This window comes from Amblyomma mixtum, chromosome 7, assembly GCF_055824585.1.
Source record: "Amblyomma mixtum isolate Tamu chromosome 7, ASM5582458v1, whole genome shotgun sequence".
NCBI classification, from domain to species: domain Eukaryota; kingdom Metazoa; phylum Arthropoda; class Arachnida; order Ixodida; family Ixodidae; genus Amblyomma; species Amblyomma mixtum.
This window is the reverse complement of record NC_143018.1, coordinates 134,477,524-134,488,137: the sequence shown is the minus strand read 5'-3', so window position 1 is coordinate 134,488,137 and position 10,614 is coordinate 134,477,524.

The window sequence follows — 10,614 nt, the reverse complement described above, 5'->3', positions numbered from 1 at the left end:
TGGGGTGGGAATGAACGAGGCCGTGTGAATGCGGCTTACAGCGGAAGGCACAGCAAAACTGCTTCTCTGAAGCAGAGTTCATAGTCCAAGAAACGACATAAGAAGCTGTCGAAAAAGCGCGTGATTTGGCGCATGTGCACAGATGGAAGGGCATGACTTCGACTGGGATGACTTAGATGGCGTCATTGCAGAGCTATACAGTGCCGAAGCTATTGTACGCGAAGTACGAGCGATCCCCGGCTGCCAAGAATCTGACGATGAGGATGGCAAGCTGGCACCGGTTGCTGTGAACGCTTTAACCCCGATTAGTTAAGTCGTGTTCTTCAAGCACCTTATTGTTTTGTCTCGGGCGGAAACATAAGTATGTCCGCTCAATGGAGCTTGGAAAGCGCCGTGATATGGTTTACTTTGAAGAAGCCGATGCGGATAATGAACTTCTCTGAGGAACAAATGCTTGTTCCCGCTAACTATGAAATTGGCTTCCTGGGAAAGTCCGCTTACTAGGAACTTCGGATGCAACTCACGCAGTCTAAGCTATACTGAGGTTCGTTAAAAGTGGACTCGACTGTTTAGTTCTCAACGAGCCGCCGGGTAGGCTCAGTAGTTATGGTGCTCGGCTGCTGAACCAAACGACGCGAGTTTCATCCCGGCTATGGTGGTCACATTTAAATGTAGGCGAAAGATGATGTCACTGGACGTTAACTCACCCCAGGTGGCCGAATTATCCGGAGTCCCCTACTACGGCGTCCTTCATGGCCTGAGCCGCTTTGAGACATCAGACCCCATAAAATCGAACCAAACCAATCAATTTTATTATCAACTTTGCCCCCCAAATGTCAAAAAAGGTGACTAGTTAACTTTAGGTACTTGTGTACTTATTGATACCTAATGAGTTCGTAATCTCTGTTTTGCTGTACAGTCTGCACACCCACGTACTTCTCACATTTTTTTAAAAAACTAAAAATCTGTAAAATTGAAAGAATCTTCTGGCGTTTAATTATGCAGGCTATGCCGCACCGAGTTCCATAAAGGTGTTTATTGAATCTACAGCATCTACAGCATCGCGGGGCACCAAAATGCAAAGAATTTGTCTATTTTCTCTTCTTTTTCAATTCCTATATTACCATCCAAGAGTCTACGGCATTTAGGATGAAATTTCCTCTTTAACTACTCTTTTTCTCCCGTTTGTGTGAGAACCTTTTTCTGAACTGAATCATGTCGTTCCCGCAGATATGCAAGGTGTTTCAGTTGTGTTGAACCCACCACAGCTTTTGTATGTTATTCAAAAAGCCAATGCCCTCCTTGCTCACGAAAATTCAGGGGGCACTTTGACTGTCTATAGTGCATAGAGGCAAAAGCGTTTTCCGCACCACTTTGTCTGCTTCTGTGGCACTGGTGACGTCACCACTCTATGGCGTCACACACAATAGTGACTAAATACTAAGTACTGAAAAATCACTAATCAATGGCTAATTACTGATTAATGAATAAATACTAATTAACTGCCAATTAATAAGACTTAATCTTCGCCTTTATGCGTGCAACGCTACAGCGTATTGTAGCGCTGCCAGGGACTCCACGGAACGCCACCACCCATTCAGCACGATGCCTTGAACTTTGAACGCAACGCTTTTTAAGGGAAGGAAATGGCACTGTAATTCCTGTCATCTAGGTCGACACCTGAACCGCACCTTACAGGAAAAGGCCGCAATGAAGAAAAATGAAAATTGTATTTGAGGAAAAGAAATTACGCAGTAACTGTCTCACATATCTCGGTGGACACCCCTGAAAAGCGGGACATATTTTGTTCACGGCAACGATGAGCCATTAAAAGTCTTTCGCCTTAAAACACACAGACTCTCTTACAGTTTTAAATCTGTTGTCTTCGAGTACTTCGTTTCCCAAGCAACTCAAGGACATTTACCGAGAGCCTATGCTTTACTTCTGACGTTCTTTGGCAGTCACTCTCGATATACAGATACCTCGCATGCATCCTAAATTGCTAGATGAATAATCTGTGCTTTCTGTGTGCAAATTTTTCTTTCTTAATCTTTCGATTCTTCTTGATGATTTATAGCCGCTTTCAGATCTGCTGATGACTCAATCTCCTAAGATTTTTCTAGTCTGCCTAGAGCTCCACCCACCGCTACAACCTCCTAAAGAATTTCATTAAAATATTTTCACCACCATGCCTGCTACTAATACTGACCAGTTGCGTTGCACGTGTCGGTTATGACTGCCAAACTTTTACTCGAGAGCGCGTTCTTCGTTTTCACAGTATATGAGACTTGCAGGCATGATCTCAGCTGTGTGATGAGTCGAGGGTATCGCTAAGTGCTTGTTGTAATATGAATTCTACATGCAAAGAAAATTTCTCAACCTAAATGCGAAGTTTTTTTTTCGTTAGGGCTGACGTGCAGGAGGAAAACAGCTTCAAGTTTATCGCATCAATGCACATAGAATACGGTAGTGCATACACGGTTTTGCACAAACCTTGGACAACTCACCGCTTCAGGCTTCAAGGGCTAGAGCGTTACAAAAGACGTCAACGTCAAACTCCGCCACATACAGTGGTTTATACGAGCACAATGTCATGCACAGCGGTTTCTCGGTTGGGTGTGATATCAGAGCTGCCTTATCAGCATACGACGGTAGATACAGTACGAGTACTATTTTGAAAGCTTGCAAGCATCCTCTCCATAATACTAGAAATGTCGTTGATGTGGTTCGTTTAATAAAAATGTCCGCGAATCATATTATTTTAGCATAAATCGTAGCGCGACTTGTTCTTCGATGCAACCAACAACCTGGCATGCTTGTACTATGTATGTGTATTAAATGAAATAAATCAATTCAATTCAATTCAATTTTAGGGAAAACGGATTTTCTCTTACGCTACAGATTCTATCAATTTTATTTGCAGAAGCGGTGTGCTTTCCCGACTAGCACGACGGAAGTTGTGTTCTGGGCTCATTCTAAGACAACGACCAGCTTGGAAGGGCGGTGAACACAACCAGCAAATAACCCTATCACCTGCAATCACTCATAGAATAGAATTCGTTCGGGAGACAGCCACCAGCATTGAAAGGAGATGTGTTCAGCTGCCCCTCCTGCGCCTATGTTTCAGCGAACTTTGCAGATGTTACGAGACACATGCACACTGAGAGAGGAGGAGAGCCATCCAAACGCTCCGAGGACCCTGCGGAGCTTGCGCAGTGCGAGGGTAAGAGATATGTGCGGTGCCACACAGAAGGACGACTCTACCCTTTTACAAATGAAGATTCTGCAAGGTTCAATCGGCACGAGCGTACGCACACTGGCGAAAGCACCTCCAATCGCGACACGGGCAATTTTACACCTGCAGAGTCAGGAAGTGTCACTCAACATGATACTACACACATTGACGGAAGCCCGTTCAGCCGCAACACGTGTACTTTCACACCTGCAGAGTCTGAATGTCTCCCTCCACACAGTAGTGTGCGCACAGGTGAAAGCAACTTCAATCGAGACACGTGTCCTACAGCTGCGGAATCGAGAAATGTCAATACACACGATAGTATGCACTCTGATGAGAAACCCTTAAAGTGCGACATGTGCGCTTTAACAACTGCAGACATTAAAATTTTAGCTCGACACAAGCGTAGGCACACTAAGGTAAAACTCTTCACGTGCGACATGTGCACTTTTACAACTGCTCGCTCTAGCAGTCTAGCTGTGCAGAAGCGAAAGCATACTGGCGAAATACCCTACATCTGAGACCTGTTTCCTTTTCCAGCTACTGGCTTTGGCAACGTCACTCGACATAAGCGTGTACACAATGGCGAAAAACCGTTAAATTGCGATATCTGCCCCTTTTCAACTGGAGACTATTCAAACTTCACTCGGCACAAGCGAATTTATAAAAGGGAAAGACCCTTCAATTGTGACATGTGCCCTTATGCAGCGTTTCAGAAAAAGAGGAAAAGAGCATCCTGTGCTCATTCGCGTGTTTAGATAAAGAGAGCCTCAGATAGCACCCCTCCGGTCACGGGCAGTGAAATCGTCAGATAGACGTGCCGTTGTCAGGAATATGCTCCTGCCACTGGTGTACAATCCCATGCGCCTTAGAACATAAGCGTCCACGATTGGCCGTCATGGAAGACGTTTTTTTCTTGAAATCTTACGGGCATCCAATAGGTTGGTTGGTTTATGGGGTTTAACGTCCCAAAGCGACTAAGGCTATGAGAGACGCCGTAGTGGAGGGCTCCGGAAGTTTCGACCACCTGGGGTTCTTTAACGTGCACTGACATCGCACAGTACACGGGCCTGGAATTTCTCCTCCAAAGAAATTCAGCCGCCACGGCCGGGATCGAACCCGCGTCTTTCGGGCCAGCAGCCGAGCACCATAGCCACTGAGGCACCGCGGCGGCTGGGGCATCCAATAATAATGACTTCTTTACAAGTGAAGAGAGGTAAATGCAAGATTTCGCAGGTTTTATTCTTTACTCAGCGTTGCAAACTGCTGCATTGCTTTGCTAACAAGTGACACTTTATAACTGGACATAGCATCACTGCTTCAATATTCGTCTAAAAGTGAATTTGTATACAAAATAAGGTATGTCGTAAACTTAGTGCAGGGCACTTACGTCTATCTATGTGCTATTATGGTGAAAGCTTCGTTTTTTATCTTATGTTCTTTTACTTTAGTTACCTTGTTATTATCTTCTCGTCGTTTGTAATGACACACCTACTCACTAGCATAGAGTCGTAAGGCTGCGCATATACGATGTTCGCATTTGTTCGCAAAAAAGCAATGCGATTTTATGGCCTTTAATTGTATGCTCGCCTCGAAATCTGAAAGATCTGGGTGAAATTCCCAGCACCTTGAGAATAAATTTTGGTTTTCATCGATATTACGGTGACGTCATCTGGTAGTTTTGGGAGCAGCGCAGGCGATAAGTGCCAAAGCCGCATTTCGTTCCTAATGACCCGTAAAATGCTTTCGCATTGATAAACTGCAGAATAAAGCTGGCTTGGCCGCTCAGCGCACGCCCCTTTTCTAATGGAGCGTCATTTCGTTAAAAAATACATGACAACTGCAAGCCGAAATCAGTGTCGCTACAAAGAGCTCGTTTCCAAATACTTGCTTACAGTTAGAATGAGAAAGTCGGGCTGCTGACATCTGCATGTTGGAATAAAATTGCCACAGCAGTTCGCGACGAGACTCGTGTATTGAGTTCATCCTGTGGTGTCTGTTCCTGTATCTAAGCTGCGCCTTTGTACTTCGACATTCAAATAAAAAGCGCGTTTTTCAATACATGTCTCAAGAAACTGTTGCAAGAAAATCGTACGTCATGCTACTCGACATTGGTTGGATATGGAGCATAGTCCTCAAACTTGCTTCAGTACACTTTGGTTTGAAAAAAACAAAACAAGTTGAGCAAAATTCGTTATGCGAGCCTTAAATTGCATTGGATAATAAGCGCTACGAAGCAGACGTGTACCACTCCGCCAGAACATGGGCCTAATTTCCGCACCAATTTTGTGGAAAATTATTTGGGGCAGCCGTTTGTCGCTGCGCCCCAGGTTTCTCATAGCGTCAAAATACCTTCTTGTCGCACCTGCACTGGTACTAGCATCCCTTCCGCCATACGAAATGGCTCCGTGAATAGGGCGCTCGGCTGGAGAACCCGAGGATGTGAGCAGAACCCGGCATTTGAGGCTGCCTTTAAATAGAGCTGAAACGGAAAAGAATTCGCGCGCTGTGCGATGTCAGTGCACGGTAAACTTATCCACGTGATCCAAAATATTCTGAAGCCCTCCAGTAAGGCACCTGTGTATTTCGTTGTTTTTCCACCGACTGTTTTGTATGTCCAACTTAAACACAAGAAAATAGTTTTTATTTCATTTTTATTACGCACTTTATACGGTACTTGATAAGCACAGGAACGAGAACATTTCGGGAGAGGTCTGCCTGGTCGAGATCTGAATAATAAAGAAAAGACTAACGGTTCAAACAAATTCTGCCGTCCGGTGCCGACTGGGCACCTTCATATATTGGGGGGCTAAGAAGGAAAGACTCACTGTTATTGCGAAAGCCCTACTACTCCCATTAGAAGAAAAACTGGCAGTGTGTGCGTGTCGCGGTGGGGCTGTGCTTACGGTGCTCGGTTGCTGGCCCGAAAGACGCGGGTTCGATCCGAGCCGCGGCTCTCGCATTTCGATGGAGGCTAAACGCTAGAGGGCAGTGCATTGTGCGAAGTCAGTGCGCTTCAAGGAACCACAGGTGGCCTAAATTATCTGGAGATCTCCACTCTGGTGTCCCTCACACCCTTAGTTGCTTTGGTACGTCAGACCCCACAAAACCATCCTGCCGATGGGGTTTCTCATTAGTTATGGCGCTTGGCGTCTGACCCGGAAGATACGTGTTCGATCCCGGTCGCGGCAGTCGCATTTCGATAGAGGTAAATGCTAAAGGTCCGTGTACTCTGTTAGCCTGAGCGCTTCAGAGAACCACAGGTGGCCTAAATTATTTGGAGCCCTTCACTACGGTGTCCCTCTTGGCCTGACTTGCTTTGGTACGTCTGACCCTATAATCCATCCTGCCGCTGGGGTGGCTTTGTGGTTACGGCGCTACATTTTAAATGAGATTGTATGAGATATGACTAGAGTACATAATTCTCCACAACGCCGAGTATATTTGGTATAGGATCCGCATAAAAAAAAGACGTTAAAAGTCTAGGGAGCGGGGCGGGGGTTAAAAAAAATGCACAGCGATTTATATGACAAGCCTACTGAAGACAGGTATCGCTGTCTAACCTTCTCAGCCGCTCCGGTTTGCCCACCTTTGAATCCCGTCGTTTGCCCGCCTTTGAATTTCGTTAATTATCATACAAAATAAAACGAAAAGAATTTACGTCTTATATGCACTATAGCAGAACACGAAAGACCATGGGCACTAACATGACAAAGCGATTGCAGTCCCTCAGTGTAGAACCAATGCATACAAGATATCGTTCGTTTCAAGTACGATAGCATATTAGAATTCGTTACCCAGGATGTGGCCACCCTATAATCACCCGAAACATTTTTATCTGCATTTAGATCAAGCCAGTAAGTTTTATGTATTTGGTTTCTTTCTTAGGGAGTATGTTTTTGATGTTTTCTGCCCTGCATGTAACTGTGGCTCTTTTTAGAGCGCAGCTCTTTCGCGTCCGTTCCTGGGTTTCGCGTCGTCGTCGGCGTCGGCCTCGTAACCAGCTCCGCCCCCCCTTCATCCCCCCAGCGCTATCGGCGTCAGCGGCATCAGTCAGTCGCTGCTATCTCTTCCCTCCTCCCTTTATCGTGTTGTCCGCTTGCTGCGCGCGCTTCTGCCCCCATCGTTTGCCGCTGGGTGTACAGGCCGCCCCCTCCCCCCTCTTCCTGCGAGTCTCCGGTTGTCAAAGCGCCGGCTCGAACTTAATTCCTTTCTTCGCTCCTCCTCCAATGCAACCCCTGTGCGGTGGCAATCAGAGAGCCAGATCGGTGGCGGCGGATCTGTATATGTGCACCGCCCGAGCCGAAATTGCGAATACGTGTGAAAAATAAAAAAAAATTCTGTGATAGCGCATACATGTGTTGCTCGATTTCTTTGCCTCAATCTATCGAAAAGGTGAAACAGCTTATTTGCTGCGCTCAAATTTCGCATTAGGAAGTAACGTAATCGTCGGTAATTTTTTTATTTTTCTTTGTGGGCTGGTTTCCGGAGAATTTGAGTGTATGCTCATTTCCTTTCTTTCCATGTGTTTGTTATTTGTTGCAGACCATGATTTGTACATCTCATACATCCGCTCCTTCTTTGGCTACCAAAAGGCGGCGGGCAGCATTGAACAATAAAAAAAACAGGACAAAAATAAAACACACTGAGCAGCCTTGTTGCTCGCGGTTGTCACGTGGTGGCACCACAATAAAGACTTGAGACAGCAGGGGCGTGGTATCCAGACAAACAGTACGGGGCGCAACACAGAACCCCAGGACTTTTTAACACTCGCGACGGTGTGTGTAGCAGCCGCACTGGCTGCTTAGTGACGCATTTATAGCGCGTAGTACAGCGTCCACTTTACACTGAGTGACCAAGGAGGACTTGAATGCCGAAGACCCAACTCTAGGGAGACCCAGTGTGTCTTTTACGCACTGCGCGCCTCCTTTCTTTTGTGCCCGGGTAGTGTTGTAGCTATGTGTTCATCGCAAATATCTATTCCAGGTCATATGAAATAAATGCTTTAGTCGAACTCTGTGTTTTTGCCGTTCGTCTGTTCATTGCTCGTAAGCCTGTCGTTTTCGCCCTGTTTTATGTAAGCGTACCAACTTTTCCTACGCAGTTTACGTCTGCAAAACGAGGTGTGGCCTAACACGCGCCCCGCAGTGTTGCTTCTTGTTCCTTGCACTTGGTACGGCTCGGCAGTCAGAAAGTGAACTTTTTCTCGCGCGGGACTTGTCCAGACGCTCCACAGGCAGCCAACCCAAGCTATTCTACCTCGATATGCAGCGCCCACTTTATACTTGAAGAACCAAATAGGACTGGGACGCCAACGACACAACTTACGTGAGTACATCTGTTCTCTTACACATCGCTCAGTTGGCGTTTTTTTTGTGCGGATGTCGCGGAAAGCCGCTCGCTCTCATACCTGCCCCATACTAGCAGCACGCGTTGTGTATACAGCCAGGAAGCCTTCATCAACTATCACATTTTCTGCATAGAATATTCTCGAGAAGTCCGGTGTGGGAATATAATTGTGATGTTCCTGAAATATGTGTTCTCTCACCTAAAACTGGTGCATCAGCTGTCATTCAGCGAAGTGATTCGGGCGATGAAAAATCGTCGCGCATTTTTAGCGGCGGCTTATTGAATTCTAGAGCGCGAAGTCAACAGAAGAAAGAAGCTGCGCCATTATTTGTGCAATAATATATGATCGTGAAGTTTTGCATTGTTTGTTGGTTTATTACCTTGGTATGGGGCTTTATCACTTTGTGACGCGAAACGCGACGATATTTATTTTGAATTGGTTATGGGTTTTACGTCCCAAGGCGACTCTGGCTATGGTAAAGCCATAGTGAAGGGCTCCGGAAATTTCCACCACTTGGGGTTCTTTAACGTGCTCTGACATCGTACATTACAGCGGCCTCTAGAATGTAATCTCCATCGAAATTCGACCGCGGCGACCGGGATCGATCCCGCGTCCTTCAGGTCAGCAGCCGAGCGCCATAACCACTGAACCACCACGGAGGCTTTTATCTCGAATTACCGCAGTTACGCGCTGCCGCTTCAACGTCGTGCAAGATAACAGCCATGGCATTCGGACGTTGCCTCGAAAGTTCATTTGCCAGCTTTAAGTTTAGTAACACAATCTGGCGGGCTATTTGGTGGGAATCCATACGATTTCAGCAGCGCGAACACGGTTAGGAAAAGACAGTAGGGACAGGACAGAGCGCTGACCTCAGCGCTCTGTCCTGTCCCTACTGTCTTTTCCTAACCGTGTTCGCGCTGCTGAAATCGTTTAAATTTAGCTCGGCTGAGAGCAGCGGTCGGTTGTGTTCTTCGACGACCGTGAAATGTGCTAGATGCTATCAATTCCGCCAGACTGATAAGCACAGTTATGAAGTTTATGGGCGTCAAAACGGGAACGTGTAGCAGATAGCCTCGAGCCCTACTTCTGGCAATACGCGACGGCTGCTTGTAGCACTGGTGGAAAGGGTTAAGCCTTGCCTGCTCCCGGCAAGCCGAAGGGCACACCTCCCTTTCCAGTTGCTTCATGAAAGCGGCCGCCACCTGTCGCCACGAGTAGAGTTCGAGGCCGTTGCGATCACATTTGTTTAGAGCGGACCTGCGGGCTCTCCAAATAGCCACTTTTGCTACTAACTGCGCGTGCGACGTCTTGCGGCAGTGATTCGGTTCGAATTGGTTCGGTCAAATGCGTCACGACAGTGGATGCTACAGCATTCTCGGCGGAACGAGATACAGGCTTGCGTCATTTGCGGGTCCCGAGGCAGGCAGAGTTTTCAAGATTGAAGAAAGAGGAAAATGGATGACAACGACATCGCAGTCCACTGCGACGACTCCGCACACGAAGTTGAGCCCGAAATTGACGCGATGAAAGTCGCAAATGACGCGAACGAGAAAAACTACGGCGACATGCCCGAGCCAAATCTCGATACGCGAAGGAGCACTGACCCTACTCGGAGGCCAACGTGCATTTCTAGGGCAACCATCGACAATCCATAGCTGGGCCAATTCATAGCCATGGGACAATACATGGGCTATGGGCTATGGGACAATCCATAGCCACACTAAGTGAAAAAAAAAATTATGCTGAGTATGTTTCATTGTAAGTAAAAACTTATCGACAGAATTGATTGAGCGCTTTAAGAATTGAAACATTAAGAGCTATTTCATGGCCGCAACTTTACCGACCTGGCAGACTAGAGAGCCGGCACTGCCATCAGCGGACTCTCGGCAGCCATCACCATAAAAATCATGTTTACTCACGACGTACCCCGAATCCACACTGCCGGAAGGCGTCTTTTTACGCATTAAAGGGTAACTCCACAATTGTTTCAGAATTCCGCGATATTCAAGGATTCAAGTCTATATAGGCT